The sequence below is a fragment of the Passer domesticus genome, chromosome 1 (assembly GCF_036417665.1).
Source record: "Passer domesticus isolate bPasDom1 chromosome 1, bPasDom1.hap1, whole genome shotgun sequence".
In the NCBI taxonomy this organism is placed as follows: Eukaryota; Metazoa; Chordata; class Aves; order Passeriformes; family Passeridae; genus Passer; species Passer domesticus.
In genome coordinates this window covers 80,896,855-80,911,141 of record NC_087474.1, presented here as the reverse complement: position 1 = coordinate 80,911,141, position 14,287 = coordinate 80,896,855, and the positions used below count along the sequence as shown (strand labels likewise).

At 36.1% G+C, this 14,287-nt stretch overlaps 2 long non-coding RNA genes across 6 annotated transcripts in view; one reads left to right on the top strand and one right to left on the bottom strand.

Annotated features, from left to right (window-relative positions):
- Nucleotides 1-348: 348 nt before the first annotated feature.
- Nucleotides 349-9,033, top strand: LOC135304696 (uncharacterized). 2 transcript variants are annotated; one of them, XR_010365971.1, is made up of 3 exons: nucleotides 349-606; nucleotides 6,690-6,783; nucleotides 7,802-9,033. It is a non-coding gene; the product is annotated as an uncharacterized LOC135304696 (long non-coding RNA). The 2 variants fall into 2 exon arrangements; XR_010365970.1 differs by lacking the exon at nucleotides 349-606 and adding an exon at nucleotides 2,304-2,748.
- A 1,119-nt stretch (nucleotides 9,034-10,152) lies between these two features.
- LOC135304690 (uncharacterized) overlaps nucleotides 10,153-14,287 on the bottom strand; it is a 102,441-nt gene continuing 98,306 nt past the window's right edge. For all 4 annotated transcript variants that reach the window (XR_010365966.1, XR_010365969.1, XR_010365967.1 and 1 more), the window contains one exon: nucleotides 10,153-14,025. This is a non-coding gene — a long non-coding RNA (uncharacterized LOC135304690). The remainder of the gene's footprint in view (nucleotides 14,026-14,287) is intronic.

Below are 14,287 nucleotides of genomic sequence, written 5' to 3'. Positions count from 1 at the left end.
TTCCTTCCTTCCGCCACTTCCTTCCTTCCTTCCTTCCTTCCTTCCTTCCTTCCTTCCTTCCTTCCTTCCTTCCTTCCTTCCTTCCTTCCTTCCTTCCTTCCTTCCTTCCGCCACTTCCTTCCTTCCTTCCGCCACTTCCTTCCTTCCTTCCGCCACTTCCTTCCTTCCTTCTGCCACTTCCTTCCTTCCTTCCTTCCGCCACTTCCTTCCTTCCGCCACTTCCTTCCTTCCTTCCTTCCGCCACTTCCTTCCGCCACTTCCTTCCTTCCGCCACTTCCTTCCTCCACTTCCTTCCTTAATTCGCCACTTCCTTCCGCCACTCCCTTCCTTACTTCCTTCCGCCACTTCCTTCCTTCCTCCACTTCCTTCTGCCACTTCCTTCCGCCACTTCCTTCCTTCCTTCCGCCACTTCCTTCCTTCCGCCACTTCCTTCCGCCACTTCCTTCCTTCCTCCACTTCCTTCCTTACTTCGCCACTTCCTTCCGCCACTTCCTTCCTTACTTCCTTCCGCCACTTCCTTCCTTCCTCCACTTCCTTCCGCCACTTCCTTCCGCCACTTCCTCCCTCCCCTGTCTGCTGTACCCAGGACCCCAATATTGCTGGATTGTATGCATTTTTACTCTGCTGATTATCTATTTTTATATAAGTATCTTGCTGGCTCTGTAAGCATCAATTTTGTTCTCAACAGCTACAGAATGTTCTCTCATTTGCAGATGGATTACATGTAAAGATCAAATATGTTACACATGTGCCTTCCACAAGGGAGATTTTTGAAACTAATTCTATCATTTCCTTATATTGGTAATGATACATAGACCTTGTTTTTCAAAAATTATTTTAAATTCAGAATCCTGTAAATATGCAATTTGTTAGTTTGTCTCCATTTGTTAAGTTCCCTCACAGAGGAATTATGTCCTGTGGAAATAACAACATGCAGTTAGAGATTGCTATTTGGAGTCATAGAAAATGTCAAAATTGCATGGACCACTTAACTTTTGTCATTTCCTGCAATTTGGAGGCTTTATAACTTCATTATTTTTAAACTAGATTTTTAATACGTATTTCCCCAATAAAAAGGAAAAGATGTCTAACAAAACCCTCAAATGCATTAGGAAAATTGATTTAGTAGAAGCCCTAAAATATCTGTCTCTAGCCAGACATGGATTATCTTCATTCATATCTTAAAAGCCAATTGAAAAAGAAAATGCTCTATCATGAGTCTGCATGCCTGAATACCAGTTTTCAGCAAAAAATTGCTGTTGAAGCTGTTCATCCTTTTTTTTCTTTTTTATACTAATCTATTTTACTTCTTAGAATAGGAAAAAAAATATTTTAAATATATCTAAAATCAGCTTTGGTAAAAGCTGAACATATTTTAGTTTGGATATGCTAGTGCACCAGCACACAGAATCATAGAATCACACCATGATAATCATAACATGATCTGGGTTGAAAGGGACCCTAAAGATCATCTAGTTCTGACCCTGCTCAATCCAGATACTTCACAGCCCAGTCCTTATTAGTAGCACAGAATCCCAAGACTGACTTCATGTATTAAGCAAAACATCCTAGACATTCACACCTGAGAAAGACTCCTCTATCCCTCTAATAAGGGGCTAGGGTGAAAAATTAATCCAACATAAGTCACCATATTCTGGATCAGAAACTATTTTTTGTGGCCATCGCCTGAAAGGCAAACTGCCTCTGTTTCTTATTGTATAATACTTTAATTTCCCTGGCATAGATGCCTCCAACACAAACACAACTTCAAAAAGAATACGCTATGTAGCCCTAGCATGAAAATAAGGATCTCTTATTGTTACCTCTATCACTGTTTTAGCTGGGAAAAGACAACATCTGCTTCTAAGCTCTTTTTAACTGCATTTGCACTTGTGCTCTGTATTTTTGAGTATAGAAAAATGATAAGTGGCCTGTAATTGCAACCTGCTCAGAACAAGCAAGTCGAACAGTAAGGTCAAAGCCTGCATTTTTCTTTTGCTCTGCGGACACCCTCAGGGTAAACAGCAGAGAGTATTCCCATCACTTTTTCAGCTTCTTTGCTGTCAGCCAGCCCAACTGTTGCAGAAATGCAGAGAGAGAAACTGGTGAATTCTTCATAGGAAACAAGAAGCAAGCTAAACTATTTGACGGTTCATTTACTATTCACTTCTTACTAGAAAATACAATGATGATGGTGATTTTGAAAGCCATGGCATTTGAAAGCCATGGCATGGTATTTATTCCTTTATGTAAGTACAGGTCTTCTCTCCTGGTGAGCCAGCAGACAAGAGGTGAGTACAAAACATATGAAATGCAAATAGTTGTATCTAAAGTGGTGTCTATTAAGCATTGCTCAGCCTGGGTTGAACTGATGTTTCTGATATTCTGGTCTTGGTTGATTCTACCTTCAAACAGGGAGTTTTGGGGAGCCAATGTAGAGGGAATTTTTAAGGTTTTGGTTTTTCACTAAGCCGTTTCTCACCACCCCTTTTTTTTTTTCAGATCTTACTCTTTCCTCTCCTTGTCTCATGTACCACCAGAAATCTATAGCAGGAGGCTCTAGATTTAGATCTCTAATGAAGATGCAAAGGGAGTTCTGTAACTACTGCTTTGACAGCAGATACTAGTTCCTCATAGAACCCCGATGTCAATACTGAGCAGGCTGCACTGAGTGGCAGAAAGTGCCACATGAAAAAAAAATGCTACTTCATTTACAGATAAATGGCTCTTCTTCTGTGACCACTATTGGTATAGTATTGTTCTTTCAGGGATCTGTTTTGTTATGATCTTATGCAAGATATTGTTTATTAACTGTCTCTTCTGCACAGTTGCTAATATTTAATATAATGAGCTTTTGCCCAGGGACATTGATTCATGGTTGTCTATGCACTTTATTACTAAATACTTTCTTACAATCAAATATAGGTAAAGGCACTTTAAAAAAAAACAAAAACAAAAAAAAACAAAACAAAAACAAACAAAAACAAACAAAAAAAAAAAAAAAAAAAAAAAAAAAAAAAAAAGAAAATACCCAAGCCTCAACTATGACAGGCAGATAAATGATGTAGACAGACTGAACATATTAAATTCCAAAGGCTCACGCTCTTTCAAATATAAAAGAGACCTCCTCAGAATTTAGGATGAAAGCTTTAATCTCTTATTTTTCTTGCAGAGAGTTAGGTGTGCTGAAAGCTGGAATTGGAGGCAGAGCAGAAGAGCTCTGGGTGTCTGTGGGCAGGCCTTGCTGTGGTCAGGATGTAACACAAAGGCAGCTTTTAGCCTGTGGGTCAAAGGTGGTTTCTGCCAGAGGAAATGAAGCACAAATGTTTTTTAAGCTTTCTAGACTGTCAACCTTCCATTAGGTTGAATCGGAGTATGAGAATTATTTATTTTCTTTTTTTTTCCCCCAGGGGATTTTTCCCCAGGGGAAATTTTGTAGGTGCAGGTGGATAGCTGGTTCACTCTCACATTTCCTCAATGTGTTTATGGTTGACTTCTGCATGGGTTGAAAGAAAGAACTCTGGACTCAAAAGTTGTAACTTCCAGTTAAAAGTTAGATTCCCATACTGTGTTTTCTGATCCCACATTGAAATTGTATTTGTATTACATATCAGTATTAAAAAAACCTGCATAATTTCACAGGAGAAATATTATTTCACTATTATAAGTGTGCTCAAAAATAGATGCTTGCAGTTGACATTTTAAGAAATTTTTGTGCCCACTGATATCACTATATGGGCTTTTAAATAACACTAAAAAGATGTTTTGAAATTTCACAATAAAATGTTAGTCATTAAATTCCATATACTATATTTTAACCCTACATATAAATAGATTTAAAAACATGCATAATTATAAGCTTTCATAACAAATGCTGCCAGCTGACACAGAGAAATGACATTTTAAGTGAAATCATTAAATGCTGCACTAAGCACATCTAGATTTTGTGTGGAAGGAGAAAGATCTATTGGTGCTTGGCCCTATAATATCAAAAAACTTCCTTCAGAAAATAGCTGACATCACAAAATTAATCAGTGTTTAGTATTCCGTAAGAAGTACAAAGTAGTCTTAAATCTGTCTAAATTCACACTGTATTTGTCTACTCAGCCCCAAGAATTATATTTGACATCATCACCATAATTGATGTATTTATATTTTTTTGCCTGCCTTTTGTTTTCTTTCTAAACTCCCATGTGAACCCTTACATTTTAATTAAGAAAAGAGGTCAAAGTTTAAATGCTAAGTTGAATTGCAGATAAAACATCAACATATAAATGTCAATATTGAACTGAATAGTAGGCTAGGCAGTACTGGACTTTTAGAAATTATATTATTCTATTTTTTCTATTTAGTTCTTATTAAATATTTTTCTAAATGGCTTTGAGACATCCGAAATCAGTAAAAAAGGGTTAGGAATCTCAAACTTGAGACAAATGTCATTAACAGGTAAAGTACTAACTCTTGCAAAAACTTCCTGTCATATTTATCTCGTTGTACCAACACCAAAATTCTTGTATGGAGGTGTGTGTTTATGCTTTTATATGCTAAAATTAAGGTATGCATTGACTTTAATGGGTTTGGATCATGCCTTACACAGGATTACTGTAAACTGCAAGTTTAATGAAGTCATGGTATCTAAAATTAGAAGATTGCTCAAGGAAATATATTGTAAAAAATTTTGGCTACAATTTTCAACATCACTGGAAAATTAACATATAAATTAATAACAGAGCTGCTGCCAGAAGCGCTTATGAGGGCAGCTTGTTGGATTAGGCAGTAACACATAATTAGTAGCTATTACCAAGGATATCTAGATTCAGCAGCACCTGGGAGAAATGGGAACTTGTTTGCCCTCCTCATCTAGTATTTAAAATCAAAGATAACTTTTACTTGTAAGGCATTGTTGCATTTAATGTAGAGCTGCAGGCTTAGCTAAGAATTGATATGTACTGAAGGGAGAAATGATGGCTTTACAGTTAAAAATATTCATTCATAATCAATTCAACAATGTTTGTAAACCACTGAGCAAAATGAAGATCTAAAGTCAGATTCTGCATATTAAAAATATGAAAGTCAGATTCTGTATTTCAGGTAAGATCCATCTGCAAATGACTATGAAAGCATATATTTCTTCCATGGGTCATTTATGCTGCCTTGACATGAGAAAGGTCATAACACCACCACTGTCAGCATTATAAATACACATTGGAAGACTGACAGCCTCTCCTTAGTACAGCTCCTGTGAGGTACTATAGCTATCCTCACTATCCAAAAGTCCTGAGATTTAATTTTCTCCATATATATGTCCATGGAGACGGCTCATATATAACACCAGAGAGGTCAAAGCTCTGAAGCAAAGAAGGGATGTGGCTGGACATGAGTAAGACAAAATTCTGTTCATAAGAGCCACTAATTACTTCTGTCTCTGCTCCAAAGATTGATTACTTTTGAAAAGTGAAATAGCTCTCACAGAAAGATGAAGTAGAAGGTTCAGTAGCTCAGGTGATCACCAGGGATTTTGAGCTCCTGGTAGAGTGAGATTTCAGTACTCAGCTCACTTTCTTTAAAGTGGAGACTTAAATTTTAACTTTCACAGTGAAAAGTTAGCCAGGTAGGCCAGGATTTTCTGAACTTGAATAAAACAAAACCTCATTAGATTAGCTGAACAATCTAATGACTTCTGATCAGAGATGACAATAGGCTATAACCACTTGAGCTATTGCAGTTTACCATTGGCACTTAGTTCATATCTTGATTCACTGGCAATATGTATGCGGATAAAAAGTGAGGAGCATATATTCCAAATGAAAAATCATTTACATTGAATCAAATATAAATGCTAATGCAGTAGTCAAAATTGCAAAACAGACTCAGTCTTGTGTTCATTTAGTGTTTGCAATTAACTGTAATGATGCCTACTGCAGAAGAAACATAGCCAATGTAAAATTAGATACCTTTTTTTTTTTGTTTCCCCTAGCAGATTATTCTAGATTTACAGTGGCATAGTAGAAATAAGAAGAGAAATAAAAACTAAAGTAAAACAACAATAAGAACAACAACAACAACAACAACAACAACAACTAATAATAATAATAATAATACAGTAATAATAGTAATAATAGTAATAATGGTAGCTGTTGGTTTACTTAAAAATGCTCTCTTTAGGACTTAGCGCTTAATTTCCCCTCCTTTTTATAGTTTTATTTTCATAGATAGTATTCTGTGGTCTTCATGTAACATTGACATATTACTTGGACTACAGTTTTCAAAGTCTTACAATTTAATTTTTTTTTCCTTACACAGCAAGTGTAGATTATATGTGTTTTAGGATTGTTTTTTCAGTCTTCTCCCCTCAATCTTAACTCTGCAAATAGACACTTTGTATTTTAAGTACCAATAGTAAAGTTTTTTCAAGAATAATTCATGTGACTTGGGATGTGAATGTCACATTTATCAGTGTTATAGGGTATGCAAAACATCATAAATCCTCATCAGCTGTAGATTTTCTGAAAGTGTTAACAGTGGTGGTCCTAACAGTAACACATGTAATATTTTAGTACTCCAGGACATTTGAAGGCTTCAGTTGTTCTCAAGTCAGGTGAAAACACATGAAAATACCTGAAGCTTTAGCTGTACTAGTAAGAACCAGTGTTTTCTGGAAATTAAGCAAGCATTCTCACTGATTTAAGGGAAACTGGAATCACTGAAGTGTTCAGATGTCCTTGAGGGTAAAGGAGATGAAGAATTCTCTTGAAATGATGGTATCAGGAATTGATCAGTAAGGTAAGCACCTGAAGAGTTGCAGTTTGTCTTGACTCTCCACATGTCAACAGAAACAATGTTTCATCTTTCCTATTACCATTACATGAGATTAATTTAATGCCTGGACTACATGAAATAGTTTTGTTGAAATACATTTTTCTTTCATTCATCCCTGTCAAGTTCTGTCTGACTGGGACACCAGTTGAGGTTTTCTGCTGGATAAATTACTAATGGGGAGGGAGGGAAAAGAATGACTGCTGAAAGATTTATTGATTTGATGACTATGTTAATCTAAGTCAGCACTACTCTGAACAGGTTTGTTTGTCCAAATGTCATAAATACATTTTCCATGGGTTATCATTTCAAAATACTTGGCTATTCATGTAGCATATTCCAGAGAATACTCTGTCTGAAGGCCATACTCTGCCTGAAGCCAGATAGCTCTGCAGGCTAAGAAGAGGACAACCTCACACTCAAACTGTGCCTCACAAGTTTTGTAGATACAAATTCCTGGAACACTTGGCTCTGGAAACTCAAGCTTGAAGTCCAGTAAAATTACCAAGGATAATACAATCACAGTTGCAAGACAGCAAGTAATCACATAGATTCTTTCTAAAAATATCCGCATAAAATAACCTCACCTTTTTCGTTAGGAAAATGATAAATTTTCAGCTATGTACCTTAATACAATTTTAAATAGAGAGTAGAAAATATGTAGATAGATAGATAGATAGATAGATAGATAGATAGATAGATAGATAGATAAATAGATAGATGTGAAAGTGCAGGTCTGAAATGATGTATCTACTTAAAGATTGCTGGTAGAGAGTGAAAAACAGGTGCCCTGGTCTAAAAATCTAGCTACAGTACCTCACATAAACTACTGAATCTTAAGCAGCTGAAAGTACCGATAATTTGTAAAGAGCATTTAGCAAAGCATGACAAAGCAGAGTTCTTGAATTTGTTTGCAATCTCTTTGCATTAATTGATATGTGCTCTGTCTATTAATAATTATTTTATGGCTATTGCTCTGAATCAGGACAATGCAGATATGGAAGAACTGCATGGAAAAATTAGACATGTTAGAAGCCTGGAAAAAATCAAGCAGTGAGCACTTGAGAAACTGGGCAAATAAGAGGTCAACAAAGTAATCCTCAAAGTTCAAGGAATGGTACAAAGATGGAAGAAATAACTCTCCTGCCTTGTCACCAAAAATTGAGAAGAGCCTTGGAGCACTGAAATACATCAGTATTTGGACATTTTCATCAATGGATGTTTTTAAGAATAGACAAGAACTACTGCAAATTGTTTAGGACATGTAGGAGCAAACATGTGAGATACTAATTTAACAAATTTCCATCCCACCACATGTTCTGTGTAAATCTTGGTTGATGGTTAAAACTTTTCCTCCATGAAAATTTCCTAACACAAGAAGTCAATGTGAAGTAATTGCTGGGAATGACTCTACAAAGAAGGGTTTTCTCTGACTCCCCATTTTCTGGTCCTGGCTCCTGCTTCTTTTTGAACTCAAGAATAGATGAGGAGCAATGAGTGGTTACAGATGTAATCTCTGTCAGGAGGAACATCTTTCTTCTGTTTATTTGCATCAGACTTTTATTTCTCTGTTAGCATTAGAGACCTAAACTGTGTACAGAAAAATGGTTCTAAAAATCATCTGATTTTGAAGTGTAGCATCTTGGCCAAATGCTTTTACTCCACTAGCAAATACTTGCCAGACACTATCTGCAGCAGAATTGGAATCATATTAGTAGTGGATACAGCTCCAAGTTCCTTCTGAAAGATGGAGGTGCAGGGCTTTGGTAATTTTTGATTTATTTACTCTTGGTAGTGTGATAGCATAACAAAAATTGAGAATGTAGTTAAATAGAAAGACTTTTAGAAAAGTAAACATTATCCATTCCCCCACCATGCTGAAACAGATTTAAAGAAGTAATGCATGCGGAATAAAGATGATGGAACCATAAAAACAACCTTTTGATGAAAAAAAAAAAGTAGCAAAAGTAGCCTCTGTGAAAAATATTGCAATGGTGTTTCATGCTTTTTGAGAGAAATTGTTTGGGTGTTGTTTTCCATACGGAGAAATGGGGAGATTAAAGATTTAACTTAATCCTTTCAGATGACAATTCACTTGTCATTTCCTATTAAAAATCACTGGATTCTGTTTTCCTGCTTTAGTTTGTAGAAGGTTTTAATATTCACAGCTATGATTGTTCTTGAGACTTAAGTTTTTCTGTCCAGCAGGGTTTAGGATTTTCTCAAGATACATTCTATTGAATAACTCTTTCTTTTCACATTAGAAAAAAAATAGCAGTGAAAAATCTTGCATTAAGTGAATAGCTTATGTCTCCTGTACATGTAAATCTGTAAGGCTGTTAGGTTTATTTCCACACTTTTTTAAAAAGGCTTTTCCTCCAAATACTTGCTGTTTCCACCATCAGTGATAGAAATATTCTGTACGCATTTGGTAAATCTTCAACTTCACATCTCTACAAGGAATATGACTCATACTTTCCTGTATCTATCACCAATATATATCCCATTATCCAAAAAGAGAAGCTCATGGAGTTGCAAAGACTTGGTTGACAACACCACATTATAAAGCCAACTTTTTCCTTGCCTTTACTTTTCTCGCTACTCATTACAGAGAAATTATGTTGATTAGGAATGTAAATAAAGTAATTTATTTACAAAATGTATTTTGCTATTGTATGTTCATCACTGGAATTGCTCAAAAAAAAAATGAAAGGTTTTGTGAAGACAGAAGACAATACATTCTGCCATGTTTCTTGGCTTGAGATTGAACTCTGGGCCAAAGGCTGATATGATTCTGAAGTGCTGAGCAGCTTGGCAGTGAGGAGGAACTATTATCAATGTAGCAGTATGAAGAAGCAGTGGAAGGTGTTGGGAGGAAATGGAGAATGGGAAGTTTTGTTTAGGTCGGCAGTTTGTATTAATCATTTCACTGCCCTTTTTCATAGACAAGATTAGGTACAGTTAAGTATTCCTAGCAAGTTGCAAGGAGGGGCTTTTTAGAGGGGTGGGGTTTTTTCAGGGAGGGTGGGATTGGGTGGTGCTTTGCTTATGGTTTTAGTCTTTACTGCTGTTGTTACTACTGTTAACAATATTTATGTACCTATACATAAATGGATACGGACAAACTTACAATGCCAAGAAAACGTCATTCCTCTTAGTCAATAAATTCATGAGAGGAGGGGCATAAACTATGCTCGCTTCTAACCGTGAGTCCTGTAAGCTAGAATACACATTTCTAGTGTTTTAAGATTAAGATACATCATGCAAACATAAAAGTCTCTCTTGATATTTAAATTTGGATATGTTAGTAGGTACACAGCATAAGTCAGATTTTCAGCATAGCTGTATCAATTCATAACTGTATTGATAGTTTTCTGCTAAGAGTCTACAAAATCACCCTTCAGGGGACCTAAGATCCATCTCAGCATTTTGTTATTTTTACATTTTTATCATAAATATCATCATACTTGAGGTTCAAACACAATCTCTCCTTCAATGGATAAATGTCAATATATTTATCACAAATGGTGTGCTAAAAATGAATTACAGAAGAAAAAACTACAACATGCAACATAAAATTTGCACTTAAAGCAATTGATTGTAAGTGTACATAGTTACCATATTGCAAAAGTAATCAACCATTTAGATGGACTTTGATGGAGAAAGGAAATTTCCTTGAAACATAGATTGTTGCTATAAAGGTTCTTAGCTAATGTACACTGCATTCATTGAAAGCCCCGAAACTGTGACAATCTTCTTCATCTGAGCATCTAATCTCTCTTATTTCCATGAAGAGATTAAAGTCAAGTCCCTTATGGAATAAAAACTTACATATTTAGAATATTGCTATTGCCCGAGCCAGAAACAACCGCATTATGATGCCCTATGGATGTGCATTTTCTGCTTACATTTGCTGAGTAGATCTAAACCCCTATTATCTAGGTGACTCAAGGGTCCTTTGAAAAATTCAGGCAATTAAAGTTCATTGTAAGCAAAATATGTTTCTATTTGAGTTTTGAAATTGGAGCAGAACAATAGTTCAATTTTCAAAAAGTTGACTATTGTATAATCAAAGTTAAAACAATTGAGATTAGCATTTATCTCCAAGTTGTGTAGAGCCTGTTTGCTTCCTTATTTGTTTGTTTGAAAACAAACAAGCATTGAGCTTCATTATTTCTCTCGTCTTTTGGATTGAGATTTCCTGCTTCTCTGTTCCCTGGAGACAGGATAACAGATTATTGCATACACCTGACTACATTTCCTTTTATGACATTCTACTTCAAAGAGGCAAAAAAAATCACAGGCCAGTCTGGTATGATTTGCAGGTAAAAGGGGGTGATTTATAAAATTTGATTATTTACTTTTTCTGCTGGCATTTTTATAGCAATGATGTAGCATCTCTCCATGTTGTTTCATATTCTCTAGCAGTATTTTTCCAAGGAAACTACTCACCTCAACAGATACTTGTAAATTAGTTAGAACTTAACAAATCGTATAACTGTAATTTTTTATGTAATTTTCTGCTAAATTTAAATGTTGTGATGGCTTTTAATTTGCTTAATTTGATCAAATTTCACCTAAAATCCTGAGTGCTTTCAATGAACTGTAGTTTCAATTATCTCTCCTTCTATTAGGAAGTTACAATATAAGAATATCTTTTGCTGAAATCTAGTTACACTTGTTTTAGATTATGACCGAGTGAAGCTTCCTTGCAGGTAAAAAGACATCATTTCACTGGTTATGAGAAATGCAAAATATACTGCATATACATGCATACATATATATACTTTTATGTACATACAGAGAGCAACTTCACCTAGTCACAAGCTTTCCCATTCTCCTGAGTCTGGACCTTCCAAACTCATGAGGAGCCTATTGATCCATATCCTATTGATATGGATCTTGCCCTCACCCTTCCTGCCTTCCCCAGTGCCAGTACCAGTGGGGGCGCAGGGTAATTATTTTCGGAGCAGGTATGAGGAAATGAGGCAGGTTGGCCAGAAGCCAAACACTTGTCAGAGGTGCCTAAATTGCAGGAAACAACCATGACTTTCTGGGTTGCACCATCTGCTCTGTGATGTCACCTTCTGCTGTAAATTCCCCAAGAAAGTGTCCAAAAGCCCTCCTGACCTTGCCAAGGGCAGCATCTTCCTGGTTCCTGTAACCAGGAATCCATTTTTATGGAATTGTCCACAGTCACTACCAGATCTTGCCTCCAGAATTAACTCCTTTCTTCTAACCTCAACCCTCACACTAGAAATGTTTTAAAATAACTATTTTCATGCAATGCACTAAGGTTGATCTTGAGCTTAGTCTTCTGAAGTGATGCTTTGCAGAGTAATCAGAGATGGAAATTAACAGAATTAAGTACTGTAAATCACACCAAAATGTAGAAGATAGATGTCAAGCAGGATTGGAGTAGCTACTTCTGGTCTTCCACCTTAAAAATCTTTGTTGTTGTTTAATCCCTTTAATTTTCTTTGTTTTTTTTTCACACAATGAATAAGCCTTTTAACACATTTTTGAGATATTTTAAAGGTCCAAAGCATGATTCTGTGTCTAGATGACATTAGCAGTTACTGAAGAGCAGTAGCTTGATTAGAATAGTGACATTTGCGGACAAGAGAGAACTGGGATGGGGAAAAGGCAGTATTTCAAATAACCATATACCTGTCAGCCTTAATAGATTTAAAGCTGTCTCCCTTACCACCTCTTATCAGTAGACAGAATGTGGTTACTTCTGAAAACAAAATGTAGGCATTAATGAGAAAAATGCTTCATAAAATTCTTATTTTTCATTCTTATACCTACCATTTTACTTACTGCACTGGAGCCAGCACACGTAAAACTTTGTATTTTATTTCGATTAATAAACCTATCACAAGGACATAAAAGATTGTTGGTCAGGAAAAGGCCACATGCCTTGGTAAGATTGCATCCTTTAGATTTATTTTAACCTCACCTCTCTGCTTTGTAACTATATCATTTAACCCCTTTGTCTATAAAAGTGTCTTTTCTGGCTCTTAAACACATTTATTCTGTTTGCCATCCTATTTCATATGTTGCCAAGTAACAAAGACCACAGAAGCTAAGTAGGTCACCTCAAAGTCTTCCCTTTTCCAAAGAGAATAAATTTAACCTTTTTTTTCTTTCCCTCATAAGAACAAATACTATGAAAGTCCAAAACTTTCTTTGCTCTCTCTTATATATTCTCTGGAGAAGGGATATTTTGGGGATGAAAATAGAATCAGATTTGCTAAAAGACATTAACTAGCACTTCTTTTGCATGGAATATCTGTCTGTCTGGATGCCAGTTTTTCTCTTTTTTTCCTTTTTTTGTGCCTAGTTATCTGCTTATTTCATGTGATGTTTTGATTTGTGATCTTTTTCAGAAGTATTTTTCTTTTTAACTTTGATGGATTTAGGGATTTTTTTTTTCCAAATAAAATATATCTCCTGGTCGAGAACTTAATGACAAAAATATATATAGCCTCTTTTTATGGTCATTTCTAATTTCAGAGAAAAAAATAGAGAATTCTATTTTTTAAATTTAATTATTGACATTGATAAAAAATGTATAGCCTGAAGAAAAAACATTTGACAATTTTCTAATGTTTGATTTAGGCAGGGAGAAGAGAAGATTTGACAGTTACCAATTGTTATGACTTGTCCCTAACAAAGGTTCCTGAGATCATTAGTGTCACTCCTTTCAGTGACTGTGGCTGCTTGTAGGACCCTGTCTGCCCTGAGGAAAGAAGCCCTATAGGGATTGCACAGACAGTAGGCAGCAAGTTGAATTAGTTGTTTTGGACGTGCTTATTGTTCCATAGGAAGGAGTTTAAGAATGCTGAGGAGGACATGACAGATGGAAAGCAGATGTAAGAATTATTCTGGTGGTGTTAGTCCAGCTACAATTGCCCACTCATCTGGGTGTACTGATGTGTAGGTACTGTGTAGATGGACAAAGTCCAGCATGGCTACAGCCCACCTGGCCTGACCCATGAGCTCAGCTTGATGTTCTGTGGAGCCCACGCCACAGTAAGGAAGAGCTGCTGTATCCTGCAAGCATCCCCTGATGTTGACAGATCTGAAGGGACCTTCTTACTCATCATTGCTGTGAGGCCAACTTCTGACACCCATGTTCTGCCATCTCCTCCTTACACTGTTCAATCATCCTGGACTCTAGTCTGGATGGCACAATCATTCTACCTTTAAGAAAAAAAAAAAAGAAATTAGAAAGCAATTCTTCACTATTTAGCTCCATCTCCAAAAGCCTTTAATGCAGAACAGCTTACTGCATTGAAATGAACATCCCAAATTACCTGACCTCCTTTGCTACTTTAACATTTTTCCAGTCATTCTAATGAGAGTGGGCAGTTTTTTATATGGAAATTTTAAGCTTAGGGTTTTAAAGGTGTCTTTTGTTAATATTTGTTGAACTGGGAGTTAGTTAAAATCAGAAGACAGGGGG